The sequence below is a fragment of the Schistocerca nitens genome, chromosome 3, assembly GCF_023898315.1.
Source record: "Schistocerca nitens isolate TAMUIC-IGC-003100 chromosome 3, iqSchNite1.1, whole genome shotgun sequence".
NCBI lineage: Eukaryota > Metazoa > Arthropoda > Insecta > Orthoptera > Acrididae > Schistocerca > Schistocerca nitens.
This window is the reverse complement of record NC_064616.1, coordinates 720,931,164-720,957,611: the sequence shown is the minus strand read 5'-3', so window position 1 is coordinate 720,957,611 and position 26,448 is coordinate 720,931,164. Positions and strand designations below refer to the sequence as shown.

The 26,448-nt window shown below is 46.5% G+C and overlaps 1 protein-coding gene across 1 annotated transcript in view; it reads left to right on the top strand.

Annotated features, from left to right (window-relative positions):
• Positions 1-767: 767 nt before the first annotated feature.
• Positions 768-26,448, top strand: part of LOC126248688 (uncharacterized) — a 338,210-nt gene continuing 312,529 nt past the window's right edge. Inside the window, exon 1 of the mRNA XM_049949964.1 lies at positions 768-859. The gene's annotated coding sequence lies outside the window, so the exon portion shown is untranslated. The remainder of the gene's footprint in view (positions 860-26,448) is intronic.

Below are 26,448 nucleotides of genomic sequence, written 5' to 3'. Positions count from 1 at the left end.
GCGCTACAGTCTGGAGTCGCGCGACCGCTACGGTCGCAGGTTCGAATCCTGCCTCGGGCATGGATGTGTGTGATGTTCTTGGGTTAGTTCGGTTTAAGTAGTTCTAAGTTCTAGGGGACTAATGACCTCAGAAGTTAAGTCCCATAGTGCTCAGAGCCATTTGAACCATTTTTTGTACGACCTATGTGCGAAATGATTGCCGCCTACCCGAGCACTAACCAAGCACTAAGCCACGTCTATCAAAGCTGCTTTGATAGACCTGACTTGAAAATGACCTTGGTACTCCGGAAGTAGTGGCCAGTTTATAAAACGCAAGCGTGACGGAATTACAATAAAGGAAATAAGAGGTATCAGAGTTCGCTCTGAAAGGTTTAGAGGTTCATTTCTCTCACGCTCTATTCGAGAGTGTAACGGTAGAGAAACAGGCTGAAAGTGGTTCTACGCACCCTCAGCCAGACACTTCACATGGATTGCAGAGTAATCACTTAGATGCAGATGTAGAAGTACAGACCACCCAGCTGCTAGCTCAGAAGGAAACGTCAAATGGAGATCTATAAGAGAAGTAATGGAAAGGAAGATTATCGAAACTGGCTCCTCGCTTCGTCGGCCGGTTGTGTTGTAGCTTGCCAGACGGCTTGTTTGAGCTACAGCGGATTGTTTTCGGAGAGGGGTTGCGAGGCGGTGGCTGGGGAGCAGGAGCAGGAGCAGGAGCAGGGAGCAGGAGTCTGCGCGAGGGCGCATGCGCGGCCTCCGGGGGTGACGTCGCAGCCCGGCGAGGGGCAGTCGGCGAGCAGCGGCACGGCCATACAGACGCAGCCGCCGTCCCCGCCGCCGCGCCGCCGCAGCAGCAGCAGCCCAGGTGAGTAGACCAGTCACACTCAGCGCGTCGGAAACGCCCAATTGAAGGCTATTTCCGTGCCCGCACCAACTCTCTCGCTCCTCTCAACGAGCCCAGTGCGAGAGAACGCATCGCTTATTGCTCCACGCTCTAGCTCACTTAAGTGGGTGGTTTCTCTGACGGGTATTCTTCGAGAATTTCTATGTTATTGCCTGTAGTCTCTGAGGCGCCTTTCGCAGTTTAATGACACGGTGCACACCGAGGAAATAATGTTTAGACCTTGGTGAGCACACACTGCGGAAAACGTTTTGTTTTATGACAGAAAACTTATTTTTCTCATTTCTTTCTGGAGCAGTTTTTTGCGTTTATCGAAGAAACAATATATGTGAATTTGTAGCTTCTAGGAATAAAGTTGTAAACATTTCATAACCTGCTACCTATGCAAACTGGCTCCGAGCAGAATAGTTTCGTAAAAAAATTTCCAATACTCACCATATGTGAATTTTAGAATGTATGTTTTACAGTACTCATTGTTACTTTTCTGGTCTTGAAATCACAGATCTAATTTCTGACTTTTGAAAACGTGCAAGCTACGCAGCTTTGAGTTACTTTTATTGGGCTTGATGGAGGTGGACTTCGATGTTTATCTCGGGAATCGTAATCTCCAGACCTTCACAACGATAGAACGTTGTGCGACGTGGGGCAGCAAATGAGAAAGATTGGTTTTAATCAGTAACCACAGAATACTGGGTGATAAAATGGTAAGTCGTATTATTACGTCCCAGATTGGCTGTAACGTTGCAAGAGAGAAACCAGAGCTGCAGTCGACATTGGGCCAGGAGTCCAATATAATGGTGACTAATGAAGTTTTCACTGGCATCTGCCGTTATTTGAGCTTCTTATCACCACAGTTGTGTTAGCACCAAGAAGAATATGGAACTGCAAGGATCTGAAATTCCTTATTAAAATGAAGAGGAGCTCAAATAGCGATTCTGAGGTGACCAGTTTGTAATCAGTAATTTTCGTGTAATATAATCCGTTCGGGGACGGAAATCGGTAGATGTGATGTACATATACAGGCAAACAAATGACTGCAATTTGAGAAAAAATGGATGATTTATTCAAGGGGAAGCGCTTCACATATTGAGCGTGTTGGTCCTCTTCTGACCCTTATGCAAGCAGTTGTTCGGATTGACATTGATTGACAGAGCTCTAGGCTGTCCTCCTCAGGGATATCGTGCCAAATTCTGTCCAATTGGCGCGTTAGATCGTCAAAATCCCGAGCTGGTTGGAAGGCAGTGCCCATAATGTTCCAAACGTTCTCAATAGGGGAGAGATCTGGTGACCTTGCTGGCAAAGTTAGGTTTTGGCAAGCACGAAGAAAAGCAATAGAAACTCTTGCCGTGTGTAGGCGGGCATTACCTTGCTGAAGTGTAGGTCCATGAAGGCTTGCCATGAAGGGCAACAAAACTGGACGCAGAATATCGTCGACATACTGCTGTCCTGTAAGAGGGCCGCGGATGACAACTAAAGACACTATTAAAGGAAATGGCGCCACAGACCATCACTCCTGGTTGTCGGGCCGTAAGACGGGCAACGGTCTAGATGGTAACGCACCAATGTCTGGGCCGTCTCCAGGTATGTCTTCGCTGACCATTGGGGTTCATTTCGAAGCGGGACTCGTCAGTGGAGACAATTCTACTCCAGTCAATGACATTCCGTGCCCCGATGACCAGCTAAGACGTGTCTGGAGACGCCCCAGAGACTGGTGGGATACCTATCTGACTGTCGCCTGCCATACAGCCCGACAACCAGGAGCGATCATCTGGGGTGCTATTTCACTTCACAGCACGGCCCCTTTGGTTGTCATCTGCGGTACCCTTACAGCAAAGAGGCCCTTCATGGCAAGTCATCCTGGGCCTACATTTCAGCAAGATAATACCCGCCCGCACAAAGCGCGATTTTCTACTGCTTGTCTTCGAGCTTGCCAACCTACCTTGATCAGCACTGTCGCCAAATCTCTTGAGAATTGTGAACGTTTGGAGCATTGTGGGCATGGCCCACCAACCACTTCGGAATTTTGGCGGTCTAACGTGCTAACTGGACAGAATTTGGCACTATAGTCCTCAATAGGACATCGAACAACTCTATCAGTCAGTGCCAATCAGAATAACTGCTTGCATAAGGGCAGAGGAGGATCAACGTGTTATTGACTTGCTCTACCTGTGAAGCTCTTTCTCCTGAATAAATCATCCTGTTTCTATGAAATTGTAATCTTTTGTTTGTCTATAGATGTGCATCACACCTAGCGATTTTCATGCCATTCGGATACTTTCTTCGTGGTGTATCGTATTCTGTATTATCTTAGAGTGTATTTTCATCAAACAGGCATTCTTACGTCTTTCCCGTATTCCTCGGTCTTGTAGCACAACTCCATACAATGTATGAACTAGTTCTGCAGTTTTCCAGTATGATATACGTTATGAGAAGCTTCCCAGCCAAAGGATCCAGTTTTACAACTCACTTGTTCAAAATCATAGTACACTGGTGCATTGCATTTCTGTGTTCTTTGGTGAGGTAGCAATCGAAGATTCGCGACATTGTCACAACCATTTTAGCACTCAGCGGTTCTGGATTTCAAAATGTGTTGAACAGGCATGTCCGCTCCGTCACGTTTCGACTTCAGCTACGAAATAAGAAACAGCTAGGATGCCTTGCGTTACGTCTTTTACACACAGACTTACACACAAATGACAAAACACCATCTAATCATGACAAAAAGTCAATGATATCCACTGAACGGCAGTTTTGTCTCTTGCGTTATCTGGGTGTCATATTATTACTCTGGAAGCCATTCTCGTGTTCCGTGTGGTGGATGGCGTTGTCGTATCTGCTGTACTGGCTTCCGATAATTATAGTATGAGGGGCAGTCAAATGGAAACCGAACACCAGCCACAACGGGAGCAAGGAATGGTTCATTCAAAAGTAATCACCACACACATTAAGGCATTAATCACAGTGGGGAACGAGACGATAAGTTTCATAGAAAGCGGTCGGCCACTGACGGATTCACAACCACTCCCACTCTTGCACTTCCTCGTGGGACTTATGGACTATCAGACCAATTGTGTTCAAAAATGGTTCAAATGGCTCTGAGCACTATGGGACTTAACATCTATGGTCATCAGTCCCCTAGAACTTAGAACTACGTAAACCGAACTAACCTAAGGACAGCACATAACACCCAGCCATCACGAGGCAGAGAAAATCCCTGACCCCGCCGTGAATCGAACCCGGGAACCCGGGCGTGGGAAGCGAGAACGCTACCGCACGACCACGAGATGCGGGCACCAATTGTGTGATTGGATTGAAGAGTTCCTACATAACAGAACGCAGCATGTCATTCTCAATGGAGAGAAGTCTTCCGAAGTGAGAGTGATTTCGGGTGTGCCGCAGGTGAGTGTCGTAGGAACGTTGCTATTCACAATATACATAAATGACCTTGTGGATAACATCGGAAGTTCACTGAGGCTTTTTGCGGATGATGCTGTGGAATATCGAGAGGTTGTAACAATGGAAAATTGTACTGAAATGCAGAAGGATCTGCAACGAATTGACGCATAGTGCAGGGAATGACAACTAAATCTCAATGTAGATAAGTTTAATGTGCTGCGAATACATAGAAAGAAAGATCCTTTATCATTTAGCTACAATGTAGCAGGTCAGCAACTGGAAGCAGTTAACTCCATAAATTATCTGGGAGTAGGCATTAGGACTGATTTAAAATGGAATGATCATATGAAGTTGATTGTCGGTAAAGCAGATGCCAGACTGAGATTCATTGGAAGAATACTAAGGAAATGAAATCCGAAACAAAGGAAGTAGGTTACAGTACACTTGTTCACCCACTGCTTGAATATTGCTCACCAATGTGGGATCCGTACCAGATAGGGTTGATAGAAGAGATAGAGAAGATCCAACGGAGAGCAGCGCGCTTCGTTACAGGATCATGTAGTAATCGCGAAAGCGTTACGGAGATGATAGATAAACTCCAGTGGAAGACTCTGCAGGAGAAATGAGACGCACAGTAGCTCGGTACGGGCTTTTGTTAAAGTTTCGAGAACATACCTTCCCCAAGGAGTCAAGCAGTATATTGCTCCCTCCTACGTATATCTCGCGAAGAGACCATGAGGATAAAATCAGAGAGATTAGAGCCTACACAGAGGCATACCGACAATCTTTCTTTTCACGAACAATACGAGACTGGAATAGAAGGGAGAACCGATAGAGGTTGAGTACCTTTATCGGTACTTTCCCTCCGCCACACACCGTCAGGTGGCTTGCGGACTATGGATGTAGATGTAGATGTAGATGTAGACTGAAACCGACGTCCACACATGTCTTTCTTCAGGTAACCAAAGATTTGAAAATCACACAATGAACGATCCCGGCTGTACGGAGGATGTTTCAGTGTTTCCCAACAAAATCGCTGAAGCGTAACCTTCGTCCGATTGGCAGTGTGGGAGCGGGCCTTATCGTGCAATCACAACAGAGCGCAGCACTATGGAGACACTTTGCAGAAACTGCAACGCGCCATACAGTCAAAACGCCCAGGAATGCTGTTGGACGGAATCTTCCCGTTGCACGATAACGCCCGCCACCACACTGGTAATCGGACGAAGGCTACGCTCACCGATTTAGTTGAGAAATATTGTAATATCCCCCGTACAGCCCGGATCTTTCGCCGTATCATTTTCACCCGAAGAAAGACATGCGTGGGCGTCGGTTCCAGTCGGACGAGGAAGTGCAGGAGAGGGTGTGGTTGTGGATCCGTCGGCGGCCGACCCCGTTATACGAAACGTGAATTGATAGTTTCGTCTCCCAGTTGGGTAAATAACTTAACGCGTGTGGTGATTGCTTTAGAATGGAACCATACCATGCTCCCTTTGAGGCAGGTGTTGGTTTTACATTTCCCTGGCCCTCATATATCTACGACCACACAGTACATTTAATAAATTTTAGTCGAACACTGTTGGCACTAAAATTTTCACCAAATTACATCCAGCGATTGACACTGTATGTAAAAGCAGATACCTTTACAGGCAATCGAAGTAATGCAGGAAGCCATATCTTCGGAATGTACCCAACATGATAAAGTAATTACTAATTTCCAGAATTCTGTAAGGCATGACGTCATCAACTGTGTGGTTTATCTAACTATGCAGTAAATTGTAGGGAACTAAGTCGCACTGTTAATTGTCTTTATTACTTGATTACTAGTTTCGAGCGTAAGCTCGTTATTAAATCACCCCCGAAGCGATGCAATAACATCCACTAATACAGTTACACGACTATCAATTCCTGTTAAACTCTTCTTGTAAATTAGTGCGGGGCTAAACTTCATTCACGTAACTAATTAGGTGAATGAAGTTTAGCTTTGCACTAATTTACAAGAAGTGTTTAACAGCAATGAATGACGGCCGGTTTGGCCGAGCGGTTCTAGGCGCTTCAGTCTGGAACCGCGCGACCGCTCCGGTCGCAGGTTCGAATCCTGCCGCGGGCATGGATGTGTGTGATGTCCTTAGGTTAGTTAGGTTTAAGTAGGTCTAAGTTATAGGGGACTGATGACCTCGGAAGTTAAGTCCCATAGTGCTCAGAGCCATTTTTTGAACCAGGTGTGAATAGCCATGTGCTGTCGTAGTGTATGTTATTGCATCGCTTAGTGGATGATTTAATAAGCCCAGCCAAATCGCTGAAGTACGCCTTGCACTAACTCACAAGAAGTGTTTCAAAATGGTTCAAATTTTTCTAAGCAATATGGGACTTAGCATCTGAGGTCATCAGTTCCCTAGACTTAGAACTACTTAAACAGAACTAACCTAACGACATCACACACATCCACGCCCGAGGCAGTATTCGAACCTGCGACCGTAGCAGCAGCGCGGTTCCGGACTGAAGCGCCTAGAACCGCTCGCCCAAAACTGACGGCCAAGAAGTGTTTAATTGGAATAAAGTCATGTGGTGTTGTAAGAGATGTTATTGCATAGCTAACTGGATGATTTAAAAATGAGCTTAGGCTCTAAACTAGTCATCAAGCAATAAAGAAAATTAAAACTGCAACATCGACTGTTCTCTGCAATTGATTGCATAATTTGATAAGTTAGTTGGTTAAGACACAGAATTAGAATCCTCGAGAGCCAGGATTCAAATTCTCTTCAAACCGTCAATACGCAAATGTCTGGATAGCAACTCTGAAAAGAACACGAGACATTTCTTTCCTCATCCTTACCAATATGAGCTTGTAATCCGTCTCTAATGACCTCGTCGTCGACAGAACATTAAATCCTAATACGCCTTCCATCCATTTTAGTCCGAATGTGGTGTTGACACTTCCAGGCCTCGTCTTTGCACTCATTGCATTTCATAACACGTTTTTCTGTCTGGTGCTCAAGGAAAACTTTGTCTTCGTGGAGTGTATGCGAAGTTCTACTAGCTACTGCTTAATCTTGAACAAAAATGAACTGAACAAGCGTTTGAACTTTAAGGAAAAGTTTGATCCCGTAAGATCTTACCATAAATTTACAATTTTTTTAAAGGAAATGGAATATTGTGGTTTTACGCCCCGTCGACAAGGAGGTCATTAGAGACGGAGCACAAGCTCGGACTGGCTAAGGATGAGGAAGGAAATCGATCGTGCTGTGTCTGGACCCGGATTTCAATCGTCGTCCTCCGAATGCGAGTCCAGTGTCTTATATTAAAGCTTGCTCAGTTTTAAGTTTTAGTCAGTGTAATTTATGCAGAGATATTTAACAATGCTAACAAGATTATTCTGGTAACAATCCAATTTCTCCCATAAAGCCAAAGACACTCTATCGGTCTATGTGCCAACGTGTTCGCACTGGTTGGGCGAGTTGAAAAAAGAGGGGGGGGGGGGATGGAGAAAGGGTGTATGAAAAGATGTACCTGCCCAAAACTTTTCGCATTCGTGACTTCGTGTAGGCCGGCCGGTGTGGCCGAGCGGTTCTAGGCGCTTCAGTCTGAAACCACGCGATCGCTACGGTCGCAGGTTCGAATCCTGCCTCAGGCATGGATGTGTGTGATGTCCTTAGGTTAGTTAGGTTTAAGTAGTTCTAAGTTCTAGGGGACTGATGGCCTTAGATGTTAAGTCCCATAGTGCTCAGAGCCATTTGAACTTCGCGTGCGTCCTATGTTAACACCGAAATCGAGAAGGATTACATCACTGGGGAAAGTTTCGGAGAAGGAATCGACAGTGGCCTTTTTGAACGAACAGACCTAACTCTTACATGTAATCATTTAGGAAACGACAGAGCATGTAGTTATGGTTGCTCAGACGGTAATTTGAGCCACACACTGTCTTTTACGATACATCTTAAGCACTGAGCTGCCTCGCTCTTGCAATTAAAACAGTGTCCAATTAAGTAGAAACAGGATACTCGATCAGGTAATACACAAATGCCGCTGGGGTGTATGAAAAGATAAGCAGAAATAGCCCGAGGTGCTATCCAGCGCTACAGTTTGAAAACGAAGCGAGCACAGAGGCAGAGTTCTGTGACGGGCGGAAGTTGAGCGGCGAGCGCTCCACACTTGTGTGGCTGTGCGTGCCCCCCCTAGCGCATCCAGCATTCACTCCCTCCATTCGTCGGGAGCAAGAGATGCGCCTACCGCTAATGTAAGCCGTGTCGCTGCCAGACGCCCAAGACACTATCATCTGGCCACATGTTTTGGATGGGGGGAAGTTTTTCTCACCAGTCGCTGTTGTCTCGAGGTTTCTGGTAAAACTCTGAAATTAGCTTTTCAATCGCTGAACTTCGCGATGTTTGACCTGAGCCGCTGCAGCTGTTGTTTCAGTATTTACGACTAACGTTTGTTCGAATTTAGGTAAAGCAAAAAAATGGCCAGGAGCGAGTAGGACTCTCTCTCTCTGTGGGTTCTATTCAAACTTAATTACGTATCTAGAATTTTCATCCTGGGAATCGAGAATCTCGAGGTACTTGCCTGTTATCGACATTCATACTGGCCTCTCCTAAAAATTCTAAGACTTTCGAGAATGTTTTAATTTTATGTTTGAAATCAGATAACAAATGAGGAAACAAATATATTTTTTCGTGTGATATAATTACAAATTAATAATTTTCTGATTTTTCTTTTACTTGTACTGTGAAACCTTGCTTTGTGCCAAACTTCATGATACTAGATCAAAGGTAAGTACCCTTCAGGTTTCGATGACTGACTTTGCAAGTGTCAAAATATGTGACATTTCAGTGCCTTAGAAGCTTCAATTTTTTACATCGTCAAAGGAACGTATACCTTAGTATGTGACATAAGTTCCAGCTTGGTACGTCTATTCGGTCCTGCGAAAACGAGTTTTTAACAGTCGTACAGACAGACAGACAGTAGATGGAAAACAAAGTGATCTTGTAAGTGTTACACTTTCACCGATTGAGGTACAGAACCCTAAAAAAGATATATATTCGACTCTCGATTAGTCAGAGTGCAAGGGCCATAACAGAAAGTTCGAATAACTGACAGTTCGATTTAATACGAGTTTGATTGATCAACGTGGGGTCAGGTAAAACTCGAAATAAGAGTATAGGTAAAAAAAATTGTATTGTATTTTCGACAACATACGTATTTCTTTGCAAAAGAAAGCAGGAAGTAAAAGCTATTGTTTATTGTTTGCTAGTTTTAATATTTTTTATTTATACTAATGTTTCAAACGGAAGGCACACAAAAATTTTGGAGAATACACAAGAAAACTTAAATTCCATCCATTTTTCCCTGCTTAACAAATGTTTCTCCACAAATATTTTGAAGTTAGTAAGCCACTCCTTGCTTGCGGCAAGCCCTTAAATACCGGACTAACAGCGAACGACTTTTGCTCTTTTTAAGCATATAACCTCCGACAGGTCTGTTTCGTCCTCTACATTAACTAAAGCATTTCAAGAGGTGCCAACTCACCTCGTCAGGTTCGCCGCCCCCCCCCCCCCCCCCCCCCGCCGCTCCTCATGATACTTTCAAACAAACTTATCTTTCAGGTCAAGATTGTCGACAGCGTTAACAACGGAAACCCAAAACCTTTAGTTATATCCATTTTTAATTTTTTTTTCATTCCAAATTCCACAGAATCAGTACCTCGCCTCTTTTCTGCGAAAGCAAACACTTCTACTACTTTGGAGTCATTTTTACAGCTGTTTTGTATGCTACGGTAAGTTATACATCGAGCTCAGATGTTTGGGACGGGTGGTAGGGACAGAGCATCGAGTGACATTATACTGAGTGCACTATCCGAAAATTACCTCGAGCAATTAAACAGAGAACCGACTCGTGGAGATAACATCTTGGACCTACTGATAACAAACAGACCCGAACTTTTCGACTCTGTATGTGCAGAACAGGGAATCAGTGATCATAAGGCCGTTGCAGCATCCCTGAATATGGAAGTTAATAGGAATATAAAAAAAGGGAGGAAGGTTTATCTGTTTAGCAAGAGTAATAGAAGGCAGATTTCAGACTACCTAACAGATCAAAACGAAAATTTCTGTTCCGACACGGACAATGTTGAGTGTTTATGGAAAAAGTTCAAGGCAATCGTAAAATGCGTTTTAGACAGGTACGTGCCGAGTAAAACTGTGAGGGACGGGAAAAACCCACCGTGGTACAACAACAAAGTTAGGGAACTACTGCGAAAGCAAAGAGAGCTTCACTCCAAGTTTAAACGCAGCCAAAACCTCTCAGACAAACAGAAGCTAAACGATGTCAAAGTTAGCGTAAGGAGGGCTATGCGTGAAGCGTTCAGCGAATTCGAAAGTAAAATTCTATGTACCGACTTGACAGGAAATCCTAGGAAGTTCTGGTCTTACGTTAAATCAGTAAGTGGCTCGAAACAGCATATCCAGACACTCCGGGATGATGATGGCATTGAAACAGAGGATGACACGTGTAAAGCTGAAATACTAAACACCTTTTTCCAAAGCTGTTTCACAGAGGAAGACCGCACTGCAGTTCCTTCTCTAAATCCTCGCACAAACGAAAAAATGGCTGACATCGCAATAAGTGTCCAAGGAATAGAAAAGCAACTGGAATCACTCAACAGAGGAAAGTCCACTGGACCTGACGGGATACCAATTCGATTCTACACAGAGTACGCGAAAGAACTTGCCCCCCTTCTAACAGCCGTGTACCGCAAGTCTCTAGAGGAACGGAGGTTTCCAAATGATTGGAAAAGAGCACAGGTAGTCCCAGTCTTCAAGAAGGGTCGTCGAGCAGATGCGCAAAACTATAGACCTATATCTCTGACGTCGATCTGTTGTAGAATTTTGGAACATGTTTTATGCTCGAGTATCATGTCGTTTTTGGAAACCCAGAATCTACTATGTAGGAATCAACATGGATTCCGGAAACAGCGATCGTGTGAGACCCAACTCGCTTTCTTTGTTCATGAGACCCAGAAAATATTAGATACAGGCTCCCAGGTAGATGCCATTTTTCTTGACTTCCGGAAGGCGTTCGATACAGTTCCGCACTGTCGCCTGATAAACAAAGTAAGAGCCTACGGAATATCAGACCAGCTGTGTGGCTGGTTTGAAGAGTTTTTAGCAAACAGAACACAGCATGTTGTTATCAATGGAGAGACGTCTACAGACGTTAAAGTAACCTCTGGCGTGCCACAGGGGAGTGTTATGGGACCATTGCTTTTCACAATATATGTAAATGACCTAGTAGATAGTGTCGGAAGTTCCATGCGGCTTTTCGCGGATGATGCTGTAGTATACAGAGAAGTTGCAGCATTAGAAAATTGTAGCGAAATGCAGGAAGATCTGCAGCGGATAGGCACTTGGTGCAGGGAGTGGCAACTGTCCCTTAACATAGACAAATGTAATGTATTGCGAATACATAGAAAGAAGGATCCTTTATTGTATGATTATATGATAGCGGAACAAACGCTGGTAGCAGTTACTTCTGTAAAATATCTGTGAGTATGCGTGCGGAACGATTTGAAGTGGAATGATCATATAAAATTAATTGTTGGTAAGGCGGGTACCAGGTTGAGATTCATTGTGAGAGTGCTTAGAAAATGTAGTCCATCAACAAAGGAGGTGGCTTACAAAACACTCGTTCAACCTATACTTGAGTATTGCTCATCAGTGTGGGATCCGTACCAGATCGGGTTGACGGAGGAGATAGAGAAGATCCAAAGAAGAGCGGCGCGTTTCGTCACAGGGTTATTTGGTAACCGTGATAGCGTTACGGAGATGTTTAGCAAATTCAAGTGGCAGACTCTGCAAGAGAGGCGCTCTGCATCGCGGTGTAGCTTGTTCGCCAGGTTTCGAGAGGGTGCGTTTCTGGATGAGGTATCGAATATATTGCTTCCCCCTACTTATACCTCCCGAGGAGATCACGAATCTAAAATTAGAGAGATTAGAGCGCGCACGGAGGCTTTCAGACAGTCGTTCTTCCCGCGAACCATACGCGGCTGGAACAGGAAAGGGAGGTAATGACAGTGGCACGTAAAGTGCCCTCCGCCACACACCGTTAGGTGGCTTGCGGAGTATAAATGTAGATGTAGATATAGATGTAGATGTAGAGCTCCTCGTATACACTGAGGTGACAAAAGTCATTGGAAAGCGATGTGGGCATATACAGATGGCGGTAGCATCGCTTACACAAGGTATAAAAGGGTAGTACACTGACGGAGTTGTCATTTGTAGACAGTTGATTCGTGTGAAAAGACGTCCGACGTGATCATGGCCACACGACGGGAATTAGCAGACTTTGAACGCGGAATAGTAGTTGGAGCTAGACGCATGGGACATTCCGTTTCGAAAATCGTTAGGGAATCCAATATTCAGAGATTGAGTGTCAAGAGTGTGTCAAGAATACAAAATTTCAAGCATTTCCTCTCACCACGGACAAGGCTGTGGCCGGCAGCGTTCATTTAACGACCAAGAGCAGCGGCGTTTGCGTGGAGTTGTCAGTGCTAACAGACAAGCAGCACTGAGTGAAATAACCGCGGAAATCAATGTGAGACGTACGACGAACGTATTCGTGAGGACAGTGTGCCGAAATTTGGCGTTAATGGGCAAAGACAGTAGACGACCGATGCGAGTGGTTCAAATGGTTCAAATGGCTCTGAGCGGGCCCGCATCTCGTGGTCGTGCGGTAGCGTTCTCGCTTCCCACGACCGGGTTCCCGGGTTCGATTCCCGGCGGGGTCAGGGATTTTCTCTGCCTCGTGATGGCTGGGTGTTGTGTGCTGTCCTTAGATTAGTTAGGTTTAAGTAGTTCTAAGCTCTAGGGGACTGATGACCATAGATGTTAAGTCCCATAGTGCTCAGAGCCATTTTTTTTGGCTCTGAGCACTATGGGACTTAACATCTATGGTCATCAGTCACTTAGAACTACTTGAAGCTAGCTAACCTAAGGACATCACACAACACCCAGTCATCACGAGGCAGAGAAAATCCCTGACCCCGCCGGGAGCACGCATCTCGTGGTCGTGCGGTAGCGTTCTCGCTTCACACGCCCGGATTCCCGGGTTCGATTCCCGGCGGGGTCAGGGATTTTCTCTGCCTCGTGATGGCTGGGTGTTGTGTGCTGTCCTTAGGTTAGTTAGGTTTAAGTAGTTGTAAGTTCTAGGGGACTGATGACCATAGATGTTAAGTCCCATAGTGCTCACAGCCATTTTTTTGAACCCCGCCGGGAATCGAACCCGGGAACCCGGGCGCGGGAAGCGAGAACGCTACCGCACGACCACGAGCTGCGGACCGACGCGAGTGCCTTTGATAACAGTATTATATCGCCTGCAGCGCCTCTCCTGAGCTCGTGACCTTAACGGTTGGACCCTAGACGACTGGAAAACCATGGCCTGGTTAGATCAGTCGCGATTTCACTTGATAAGAGTTGATGGTAGGATTCGACTCCACAAAGCCATGAACCCAAGTTGTCAACAAAGCACTGTGCAAGCTGGTGGTGATTGCTAAATAGTGTGGTCTGTGTTTACATGGGATGGACGGGCTCCTCTGGAGCAGCTGAACCGATCATTGATTATAAATGGTCATTTTCGACTACTTGTTCCCAAACAATGATGGAATTTTTAAGCGTGACAATGCGCCATGTCCCCTGGCTACAGTTGCTTGCAGTTGATTTGAAGAACTTTCTGGACAATTCGGAAGAATGATTTCGCCACTCAGATCTCCCGATATGATTCCGATCAAACATTTATTGGGTATAATTGAGAGGTCAGTTTGTGCACAAAATCCTGCACCGGCAACATTTTCGCAGTTGAGGATGGCTATAGAGACAGCAGAGCTCAATATTTCTGCAATGGACTTCCTGTTATGATGACGACGAACGAATCGTCGCCAATGTGAATGACTGGTGGCCAGTGCTAAATAGAAACATACAAATCTCTTCTTTGCATATACAGCAGGTTTGTCAGTGAAGTCGATAAGGAGCTGGCTGCATGGTTTGGGTCTACAACAACTAAAATAATTAGAAGTCGTTGGTAAAAAATAATATATTGTACTTAGCTGGTGGTACAGAAGTCTTCATAGTCAGGAGGAATATAATTACAAACAGAGAGCTATAGAGGCATCACATAGGCCATACTTTAACTAAACGCCAAACGCCTTGTTAGAGGTTGCTTCCTATCAGCTGAAGGCTATACTCCTTTCCTACTTGACGTCCCGAACAAGAGTGGTCGAGCTCACGCTAGAGACTTGTTTGCAAGCCGCGGAGCGGCGCTAGTCTCGACTCGCGGGTCCAGCGACACTAGTACGGACCGCGGTCGATAACTGCAACCCCTAATACGTGTGGTAACGAACGTTGATACCACACTTCCAACGACTTGTTGAGTTCATGCCACATCAGGTTGCTGCACTACACTGGGCAAGCGGAGGTCCGATACGATATTATGAGGTATCCCATGACTTTTGTTACCTTACTGTAGAGTAGCGCGCAGCGCGCCCGCTTGAGAGGCACTAAAGTGATCCAGATCCGTATCACTCCGAGCGACGGATTAACGAACATGAGCTGGTAAACTGGCCAGCTTGACTGGTTGCTAGGCGGATTCCCGTCATCGTTTAGGCAAATTCTGGGCTGGTTTTAATGCGGCCTCAGAAAACAATAGATAAACAGTTAATACAATTACATGCAGAACAAAAGTTTACACGATTCACAGACATATGGCGAAGACGACCTGCATACCTTAGGTTATCTTCACGACTGTGTCAGGAACCGCATACGGTCACATAATTGAATAATACTCGCAATATAAAGTTAGCCAAAATCTGAACCCCCCCTGCGGGCCCGAGGGATAGAATAGGCCCGACGTATACCTGCCTGTCGTAAGAGGTGCCTAAAAGGAGTCCACACCTTTCGGCCTTTATGTGATGGTCCCCTGTAGGATTTGCCCTCCATTTTTCAAAATTTTTCTGAAGAGCGAGCTAATTGTGGAAGGGTGCCTTACATGGTGCATCGTGTATTGAGATCTTTAGCCCACTTTCTCGTTATGGCATTGCAGTCCCGTTCCGTCTCTTGAATGACGACACCTTCCTTCCTGCGTTTTCCTCCACCCACTATGCAGTGTCGTTTTCTGCGCCGACGAGGACCATGGAATTCTTTGCAGCTCATATCCAGCACGGTGGCCAGTCCATTGTGGTGGGGCCAGAATGTAGCTCGTTGGTTGTAGCCCCCTGACTATACAATGATCACTCTGCTGATGCCTGCGCCATTAACTCCCCACGTATGCCAAGGGGTAGATGCCCGTCACCCTGGGGCATCGGGACTCCCGGTAATGGCCATCCTGCCAGGTGGCCTTTGCTGAGGCTGGGTGGCGCCCGAGGGGAGGGCCCCTGGTCGGAGTGGGTGGCATCAGGGCGGATGACGCGCGATGAAGTGTACCACGTCATCACTTGCTGGTAATCAAACGCCAGCAGTCTCTAAGCGTTCCAGGTCTCAGTACAAAGCAAGGAAGTATGATCCTAAATCGTTCCCCTCCCTGGCCACACCTGGGAGGAACACCAGGCTAAGGATGGCAGTGAACCTTATTCTCCCCGGTACCTTGTATATACAAGAACTGATGGGGACTCCTTTGTCTCGATGAAGCCTCAGTTTTTTGTAGGGCATTTAGAGGACAAGTTTGGAGAGGTGGAGGGGTTGTCCAAAATGCGCTCTGGGTCAGTCTTGATAAAAACGGTATCCTCTGCCAAGTCACGGCATTGCTTGCTTGTGACAAGCTGGTGGATGTTTCCAATACCATCACGCCTCATAAGAGCTTAAACATGGTCCAGGGTATTATATTCCACAGGGACCTTCTTTTGCACTCTGATGACGAGGTGTTCATTTCGTCCGGCGCATCCATCAGGGTCCAAGGGATAATCAGCTTGCCACTGGTGCCTTCATCTTGGCCTTCAAGGGTGACACATTGCCCGAGAAGGTCAAGGTGATGATCTGCTGCTGTGATGTCAAACCATATATCCCTCCCCCGATGCAGTGCTTTAAGTGCTGGAAGTTCGTCCATATGTCTTCCCACTGTACTTCCAGCATCACATATCGAGATTGTGGACATCCATCACATCCCAATACTCCATGTGCCCTGCCTCCTGTCTGTGTCAACCACCATACAGCTTGCTCGCCAGAGTGTAGGATTTTACAGAGAGAGAGGAAAATCACAGAATATAAGATGCTGGACTGACTGACCTACACTGAGGATAAGAGGAAATTTGAGCGCCTACATCCTGTGGATATGACCTCTTACACCGCTGCTATGAGAACAGTTGTCACCCCATCATTTCTGTGCATTCCTGTCGCCTCTCAGAACTAGAAGACTACACCTGCCCCCTTGATGGTGGGATGCATTTCCCTCCCTGTTGCTCCCACACCACCTATTTTGGTAGCAACACTCCCAAAACCATCGGATATATCAGTCCCCACTTCTAAGCAGGAGATGCATAAGTCTTCTTTGGCTCCTCTCTCTAGGAAGGCGTCCCTTGGGTCACTCCCTTACCCGGTTTCTGCTAGTGGGAAAGACGACACCCACTAGTGGCTGAAGAGCCCAAAAGCAGCTCGTTGTCGGGCTTCACGCTCATCTTCAGTCCCGGAGACTGAGTCAGTGAAGTCCTCCCAGCCAGGGAAACCCAAGGACCAGCGAGAGAAATCCAGAAAGAAGGTCCCCAAGGCCAAGGGAATTTCGTTGGCACCCACACTACTGCTACCTACAAGCTCTGCGTCTGCAGATGAGGAGGAGATTCTGGCATCTGCTGTGGACCTAGATCTCGCAGGGCCCTCAGACACAATGGATATAGACTGTTCAGGCTAAACGCCGGTGGCAGCAGGTGACCCTGTGGCATAAACTGCCTCTATGAATGTTCAATGCCCTTCCCAGTCCCACAGTGATGTCATGCTCCAGTGGAATTGTGGCGGTTTTTTCCACCACCTGGCTGAGCTACAGCAACTGTTAAGCTTTACATCTGCTTACTGCATTACCCTCCAGGAAACCTGGTTCCCGGCGATGCAGACCCCTGCTCTCTGCGGCTATAAGGGATACTACAGGAACCGTAGCGACTATGATCGAGTGTCAGGTGGAGTTCGCGTTTATGTCCTAAACTCAGTCTGTAGTGAAACTGTGCCCCTTCAAACGGCACTTGAAGCTGTGGCTGTCAAAATAAGGACGACGCAGGAAATAACTGTCTGCAATGTGTATCTTCCTCCAGATGGTGCAGTATCACTGAATGTATTAACTGCACTGATTGATCAACTCCCTAAACCTTTCCTTCTTTTGGGAAATTTTAACGCCCTTAACCCCTTGTGGGATGGAACCATGCTTACTGGCCGAGGCAGAGATGTCGAAACTTTACTGTCTCAGTTCGACCTCTGCCTCTTAAATACTGGGGCCGCTAAACATTCCAGAGTGGCTTGTAGCTACTCGGACATTGATTTATCAATTTGCAGCCCACGACTTCTCCCATCTATCAACTGGAGAGCACATGACGACCTGTGTGAACCCCCAGGGGGCTCACGGTCCTTTCGTGAGTACGTGCGTGGCGAGCACGGGGCCCCGAGCTATTCAGCCTTCTTTCTTTTCTGGGCTGCATTTCCTTTCCCTTCGCCTCCTTTCCTGTCCTTGCTCCTTCCCCTCCGCCATCTTCTCTCCCTCTCTTGGTGTCCTTGTTTATGTTGGCCCCGCTATTCTCCTGGTTATGTTGGCTTTGCGATTTGGTTTAGTTTAGTAATTACCTCATCCTTTTGGCATTCTCTCGTCCCCCTCTGGGGTTTGACCTCTATTACTAAATATTTTCCCATAGTGTGAGCCATTTGTGGAAGGACACCTTATCTAGTGTCTCCGGCATGTGCCCTCCTAGTTCCTTCCATCTTTTCCTTCACGTCGTTGTCTAATGCTAGGGTACATAGCCAGCATGGAAGCCAGCCTGTGTGGTGGGGTCGCTATGTAACCTCTTGGTTGAGCCCCCTGAAAACACAGGGATCACACTTCTGATACCTGTAAGCCTAGGAGTGGTTGCTTGTCATCCTGGAGCATCAGAACTTCCAGCAATGGCCGCCGTGCCAGATGGCCCTTGCTGTGGCTGGGTTGCGCCTGTGGGGAGAGCCCCTGATCGGAGTGGGTGCTATCAGGGCGGACGCTATGCAAATGAAACGCATACAGGTCCAGTACTCTGGCCATTCTTCTACATCCATCTCTTTGAATGGAAATGATTCTTTTAGTGCTGCTTCTTCTGCTCCTTCGGCATTCCCTTCCATGGCTACCCCCTGGGAGGAGGGCCAGGCTCGTCAGCTAGGGGCAAGACCTTTCCCCCACTATCTGGTTTTCATCAGGACTGATGGGGATACTTCCACCAATACCAAACCCTTATTTTTTGTGGAACACTCTGAGAAAGATGCGGTTTGGTTCATTGTTGATCAAAACTGCTTCATCTGCCCAGTCTGCAGCCCTTCATGCCTGTGACCATCTTGGCCGAATTCCTGTGTCCATTAACCCCCAACCAGTCTTTGAATATGGTTCAAGGTGTAATTTTTCACATGGACCTCATCCTTCAAACTGATGAGGAACTTAGGGACAATCTAGGACAGTGGGGTGTTCACTTTGTTCAGCGTGTTCAGAAGGACCTGAAGGACAATTGCATTGATACTGGTGCCTTCATCCTGGCCTTTGAAGGGGATACCCTCTCTGAGAAGGTCAAGATTATGGTTTATCGATGTGACGTGAAGCTGTACAGCCCACCATCTATGAGATGTTTTTGAAGTGCTTGCATTTTGGACACATGTCTTCCCACTGTTTTCAGACCCCTCTCTGTGGTGACTGTGGACGTCCACTCCATGAGGGGAGTTTCTGTGTTCCCCCTCCTGTATGTGTTAATTATCATGACGATCATTCTCCATGTTCACCGGATTACCCGGCTTATAGGAAGGAAGATACAGGAGTATAAGTCCTTTGATCATCTAACCTACACTGAGGCTCGTAAGAAGTATGCACGTCCTCATCCTGCGTCAATGACGTCTAGCTATGCTTTAGTTACATCTTCACCCCTTCGTCCCCCTTCCTTACCCCAGTTCCGAATCCCTCTCCTGCCCCCCTCCCCTTCCCCCCTCCCCTGCGGTTCCCATAACCTCCCCTCCACTTCTTTGGCATCTGGTGGTCAAGGGCGCCCCTCCCAGGACCCCCGTTCCTGTCACCTTCCAGGCCAAAGGTCTGTTGCCACACGACGACCACGAGAACCACGGTCTGTGGACCCCTAGGTTACTCACTCTCTTTCTGTTCCAGATCTTGCTGCAGCTGACTCCTTTTTGCAGCACAGCCCTCCTCGATCTCAAACAGAAAAGAAGAAGAAACGTAAGTCGCGGGACAAGGAGCCTCTGGTGTCGGCAGAGGTCCCGTCCCCACCTTCACAACCTGACTCTGATCTGCTGTTCATGGATGTCGCCCCCTCCTTGTCGGTGACGGATGGTGACCCAGCGGTATGACTGGCTTTAGCCTGTTCACTCCCATTTTAATCATCGTTCTGTAGTTATCCAGTGGAATTGTAATGGATATTACCGTCACCTTCTGGAGTTGAAATCCCTTATTTCGTTTTACTCTGCAGCTTGTGTGGTTCTACAGGAATCTCATTTTACTGATGATCACTCACCGACCCTCCATGGGTTTCGTGCTTTCTGTCGAAATCGGGTCGGCCCCTTGTCGGCCTCTGGTGGCGTTTGTAAGTTGGTCTGTACTGAAGTTGCTAGCATATGGATTCCTCTTCAAACTACATTGGAAGCGGTTGCTGTTAGGGTCCACCTGGACTCTGGGGCCACAGTTTGCAATTTTTATCTCCCTCCTGACAGGACTCTTACACCTGCTGCCTTAATTGCCCTTCTTCAGCAACTTCCTCCTCCCTTCCTCTTTGGGGATTTTAATGCTCATCGTCTCTTGTGGGGCCGTGCATTTCCACCTAGTCGGGGTCTTCTCATAGACCAGTTTCTTGCAGAACACGACTTGTGTCTTATTAATGATGATCCCCTACCCATTTCATTGCAGGTCATGGTACCTATTCTGCCATTGATCTTTCCCTTTCTTCTCCCTCCTTCCTCCTTTCATTACACTGGTCGCCACACGACGGCCTTAGCGATAGTGACCACTTCCCGTTGATTCACTTCCCTTCACGTCCCCGATGGACAGGTTGCCTTGTTGGTCTTTCGAACGCGCCGATTGGTCTCTACATACTGCACAGGTCGTTTTTTCTCCCTCTTTGTCGGCTTGTATTGATGATGTCCTATGTGACGTGTCTGATGCGATTGTTCGCGCTGCTAGCCTTGCTGTTCCACGCTCATCTGGACCATTTCGCCGCCGGCAAGTCCCGTGGTGGAGTACGGCCATTGCCATTGCCATTGCCATCCATGATTGCTGTCGAGCTTTGCAACACCTTAAGAGGCACCCACCCGCTGCCAATCTTATTACCTTTAAACGCCTTCGCATCAAAGCCTGTTACTTAATCAAACGGAGCAAACAGGTGTGTTGGGAGCGCTTTGTTTCTTCCCTCGGTTCTACTGTCCCTACGTCACAGGAATAGGCTACACTTTGCTCTCTCCAAGGTTGCCACCGGCAGTCTACCCTCCCGGGCCTTGCCCTCCCGGATGGCCTTCGCACAGACCCATTGATGCTCGCGGAACATCTTGCGACCCATTTTGCAACAGCGTCAGCATCAACTTCCTATCTGGCTGCTTACCTTCACCAGGAACAGCGGGCCGAAGCTTCCGCCTTATGTTTTACCCCTTGTCAGTTAGAATCTTACAACGAACCGTTTACTGAATGGGATCTTCTTTCCGCACTTTCTTCTTCTCATGATATGGCTCCTGGCTCAGACTCCATTCATAACTAAATGCTTCAATATCTCAGTGCTTCAGAACGACAACATCTTCTCTGGGTGTTTAACCGTATTTGGCTCCAGAGTGACTTCCCCTCTCAATGGAGGGATAGCATCATGGTTCCCGTCCTTAAACCTGGTAAGAATCCCCTGTTTGTCGAAAGCTATTGGCCAATTAGTCTGACAAACGTTGTTTGCAAGTTACTTGAATCTCGGGATTTATTGTTCCCTTACCAGCGTGGCTTCTGAGAGGGACGGTCTCTGATCGATCATTTACTTTGCTTGGAATCCGCAGCTCGGCAGGCTCTTTCCTAGCGCCGCCATTTGGTTGCAGAATTTTTCGACCTTCGCAAGGCCTATAGCACAGCTTGGCGCCATATATCTCACTTATGCTTCATGAGTGTTGTCTTCAGGGCCCACTCCCGACTTTTATCCGCCAGTTCCTGTTCCATCTGTCATTCAGGGTTCGGATTGGTACTGTTTTTAGTTCTCCATAGACCCAGGCTTCCGTATTGAGTGTACTTCTTTTCCTCATTGCTATAGATGAACGTCTGGCCTCCGTCGGTCCTTTGGTCACCCCTGCTCTCTATGTGTATAATTTCTGCATTTGAGTTAGTTCCTCTTGGATGGCCTCTGCAGAGTGGCAGCTCCAGGGTGCTATACACTGTGCCTCTGCATGGACCCTCTCACATGGGTTTCAATTCTCTCCTTTAAAATCGCGGGTGGTCCACTTCTGTCGCTGTACTACGGTCCACCCTGATCCGGAACTCTACCTCGAGGCACAACAATTACCTGTGGTCCCACAGTTTCGTTTCCTGGGTCTTCTTTTCGACAACAAACTCACTTGACTGCCTCATATCAGACTTCTGAGGATAGGATGTTTCCATAAACTAAATGTCCTTCGCTTCCTTGCCCACACCTCTTGGGGTGCGGATCGTTCCACCCTTCTCTGCCTTTATCGGGCTTTAGTGCTGTCTTGCTTGGACTATGGGTGTCAAGTTTATGGTTTGGCTGCTCCTTCCACACTGCGTCTCCTGGATCCAGTCCACCATCCTGGTATCCGTTTAGCCACCGGTGCCTTCCCTACTAGCCCTCTTGATAGTCTCCTGGTTGAAGCTGTGATCGCCCCCCTTTCTGTTCGGTGGGCCCAGCTTCTGATTTCTTATGCAATCGCTGTCCGTTCCTCTCCCACTCATCCTTTCTATTCTATCCTGTACCCAGACCAAGGACGTCGCCCACCTGATTCCCGCCCTCGGGCGGGTTTACCGGTTGGGCTCTGCCTTAAGTCTCTTCGCAGTGATTTTCAGCATCCTTCTTTCTCCTGTCTCCCACATTCCCACCCCAACGCCCCTCCCCCTCTTGGTTAGGTCCTTGGCCCCGGATTCGGATGGATCTCCGCCAAGGTCCGAAAGATTCTGTTCCCTGATAGTGTTCTGTTGTTTTTTTCGCCGAATTTTATGGGAGTTTCAGGATCGTGTTGTTTTTTTACACCGATGGCTCTGAATCTTCTGATCATGTGGGATATGCCTTCACGTCCTCTGTTGGCATGGAATACCATCTCGTGCCAAATGCATGTGGGGTGTTTACTGTGGAATTGATGATAATTTCCCAGCCCCTTACATTTATTAAACAGTCCCAACTCAATCACGTTTTGTTATGTATGGACTCAATGAGTGGCCTTCAGGCCATTGACCGGTGTTTCTCCCGCCATCCCTTGGTCTCGGCCATCCATGACCATCTCGCTGATCTTCACCATGCTGCTCGTTCCGTTGACTTCCCTTGGGTCCCTGGCCATGTGGGTATCCCAGGTAATGAGCTTGCTGATCGTTTGGCTGGGGGAGCAGTCACTTACCCCCGTTCCCTGTAACCCCTCCTGCGGCGGATTTACGGCTTCATATCAAATCTCACTTCGCACAATCATGGGCCATCTCTTGGGAGGCTACCTCCCTGTCTAATAAACTTCGTGCGATTAAGGTGACACCTGTCCCGTGGCGTTCTTCCTTCCGCCTCTCCCGACGGGACTCGACGACCTTGTGTCGTCTCCACATCCGCCATACCAGGCTGACCCATGATTTTCTTTTGCGTAATAAGCCACCCCCACTTTGTGGTTGTGGGACCTTCCAGTTAGCAACCCACATTTTGGTGGAATGCCCTCTTTTTTTGGCTCTGCGTACTAAGTACGGAGTTCCCCGCACTATACCTTTAATATTGGCAGACGATTCCTGGATGGTTGAACTGGTTCTCAGTTTCCTCCTTGAAAGTGGTTTGTGTTTTCAGTTCTAAGATTTTTAATCTCCCTCTGGAGTAGGGGCAAGGCGGTGAGGGTTGGGGTGTCGCCCACTGTAAGCTGTGTTTGGAGATTTCTCACGCCCTTCCTTGGCCAAGATCCTCTTTTCTCTCCCTTTTACTCTGTTTTTAGCGCTTTTTAGATTTAGTTAATCTCGTTTTACAATACGCACTTTTACATTCTTGCGGTTGAACGCTTTTGCATAGCAGGTGGCCTTGCCTGTACTGCATCAGATGTGGGATATTTCCTGCCTCTTGCATAGCCTTGGGATTACACACTTGCTGACTTCCCTCCCTTTGTTTTCACCATTGACGACACGACTGCACTTTTACGTTTTTCAGCCTTTTACCTTTTATCGTTATGACACTTCTGAGATGTAAATCCGTCCGAATGGACCACCTTTGAAACAAGGGACTGATGACCTTGCTGTTTGTTCCCTTCAACCCCAGTCAACCAACCGACAAATGACGTGTGTGGTAGTGACCACTTCCCCATCTTCCTGTCACTGCCCCGGCGTCAGGGAAACGGACGCCTGCCCAGATCGACTTTAAACAAGACGGACTGGGAAACTTTCACCACTGCTGTCACCATTGAATCTCCCCCACATGGTAACACTGACGTGGTGGTTGAGCAGGTAACTACAACAATCGTTTCCGTGGCAGGAAACACGATCCCTCGCTCTTTAGGGTGCCCCTGGCGAAAGGCAGTCCCTTGGTGGTCGCTGGAAGTCGTTGAAGCAATTAAGGAGCGCCGGCGAGCTCTACAGCGGCATAAGCGGCACCCTTTCCTGGACATATGTCTTGTATAACTTAGGGAACTGTAAATCAGGGTAGGCAGATGGAAATTTGTTCCCGACTTCTCTCCTGTACCAGTCCGGTATATTAATCTCACTGTCCCATACCATAGATATCAATGCTATGTGTTCAGTACTCTTTCGGAAGGTTTTTGCCAGAAAGCCGTTACAAAGTTTTTACTCTTTATGGCTAACCGCTTTAGTACATGGGTGTTAGGAACTTGACCACAATCAAACGCAGTTCCACAAAGTCTCTGAATACACTTCAGTCACTGGGACTTGACGAAAATCTTTCAAAGACATTGTAAATTGAAATTTCCTGGCTAATTAACACTGTATGGGATCGGGCCTCTGCCTTGGGGCCTTTCCCTTTCACCAGCAAGTGCTCTACCAACTACATTTTCTGGGTATGAACTTCTCTAGATGATCTGTTTCCCATTGAGAGTGTTTATGACATGATTGAAATTTGTCTGGTCCATTCTGGATCACCAGAAACACCCCTTGACCCAGGTGGGGTTACGGAGGGCCGTCATGTACCAAGATGGGAACCGAGAACTAGAACTCTGTTATGGTGTCGGGATTCGAATGAAGTATTGCATTGATGTTGCTGTCCAAGCCAAATTGTCTGTAAGCTTGAAGTCTACATGGTGGTGTAAGGTAATGTGGACGTCATCTGTAAAAGAATTTACGGAGAAAAAGTAATTATACTTTTATTCCCCCCTTTCCATTTTTCTTTTTCCACTCAGCTCATAGCGTTGTTGTACTGTTCGGTACATTAAGTGACTGAATGACTCATGTTACCTAGTGTTTCTTATTTGGTACGAAAGGCATCGATTCCGAAGAATAATGCAAACCGGGAGAATACATTTACGATTATAACCGAACGTTATCGCACAGCTGTCTACCGTGTACGAAAATGATCGAAAAAGAAATTTTGTAAGAAGTTAAATGATTTAGTATAGCTAGCTGTAATTTTGTATAGATAACTGAAATCGTATGAAATTTGGGTGCACATTAATGAATTACGGTCGCTCGCTCATAAGAGAGGAAAAGTTAATGCTGTTCATTGAATGAATTGAAATTGAAATTAAGTAATAATTACAAGTATGTAGGAAGGTAGTAACTGTGCAAAACTCCACACGAGCGAGTTTGAATGTGAAAGCTGCGTATGAGAAAATTACTTTAAATTAATTAGAAATACAATGAAATACTTGTAATTAAGAAAAACCAATAATGGTTACTTGCTATCAATACGTCACGTACGGAACAACGCCACTCACTATAAGGCTATCTTTCGTCAGGTTTTGTGAAGCAAATATCTACAAATAATCACGGTTTCGTAATAAATATTATCTCAGAAACGTTCGTAATGACAACAAACACCTTTGCAATGCCAATGTTATGAAAATCAAAAACATATGCAATATTTACAAATACACAAAATTATTGTAACAGTCACCTTAGTAAAACAATATTCACTTTACTTTGTCTATTATTTGAAATTATTTTTACTTTCACTTTTTTACTTAGTTATTTGTGAAATGCGGTAAAAGCAGTATTCTGCACAACGATCCTTGAATATTACTGCATATTTGTCTCTGAAATCAATATTTAAATTCGACAGTAATAAACATAGCTGAGCGGAAAAAGGAAAAGGCAAAGGTGCGAATGAAAAATATTTATTTTTTCCTCAGTGAAATTTGTCTGTAGTTGTATGTTGCTGTGATTATAATCTTATGCCGTAAACAATGTTTATAGTATGCGAAGGAAATTTCACTCGTGTTGGACCTTGCTGCAGTGCCTTCTATTTTTCACTTTCGTGTTTAATGGTGGGCTGCTTCAACGGTATATCCATCGGTACTTTCCAGTTGCTAGACCTGATCCTTACCTCAACTGTTACCCTCACGCTGTTTTCCAAAGTCGTTGCAATCGTGTGTTGTTTCTCAGGGTCTAAACCAATGCCGAGGGACAATAGATGCCTGAGATCTTGAACATCCGACACAAACAAGTATTTACAAGATAATAATAATTTATTATAATTTCGTGTGGTTCAACGGGTGATTGCAAGTGTTTCAATTGGACGCCACTTCGGCGACTTGCGTGTTCCTAATCTACCCAAATTATCTATCCGGGGAAAGGGGACCTACAGTTTA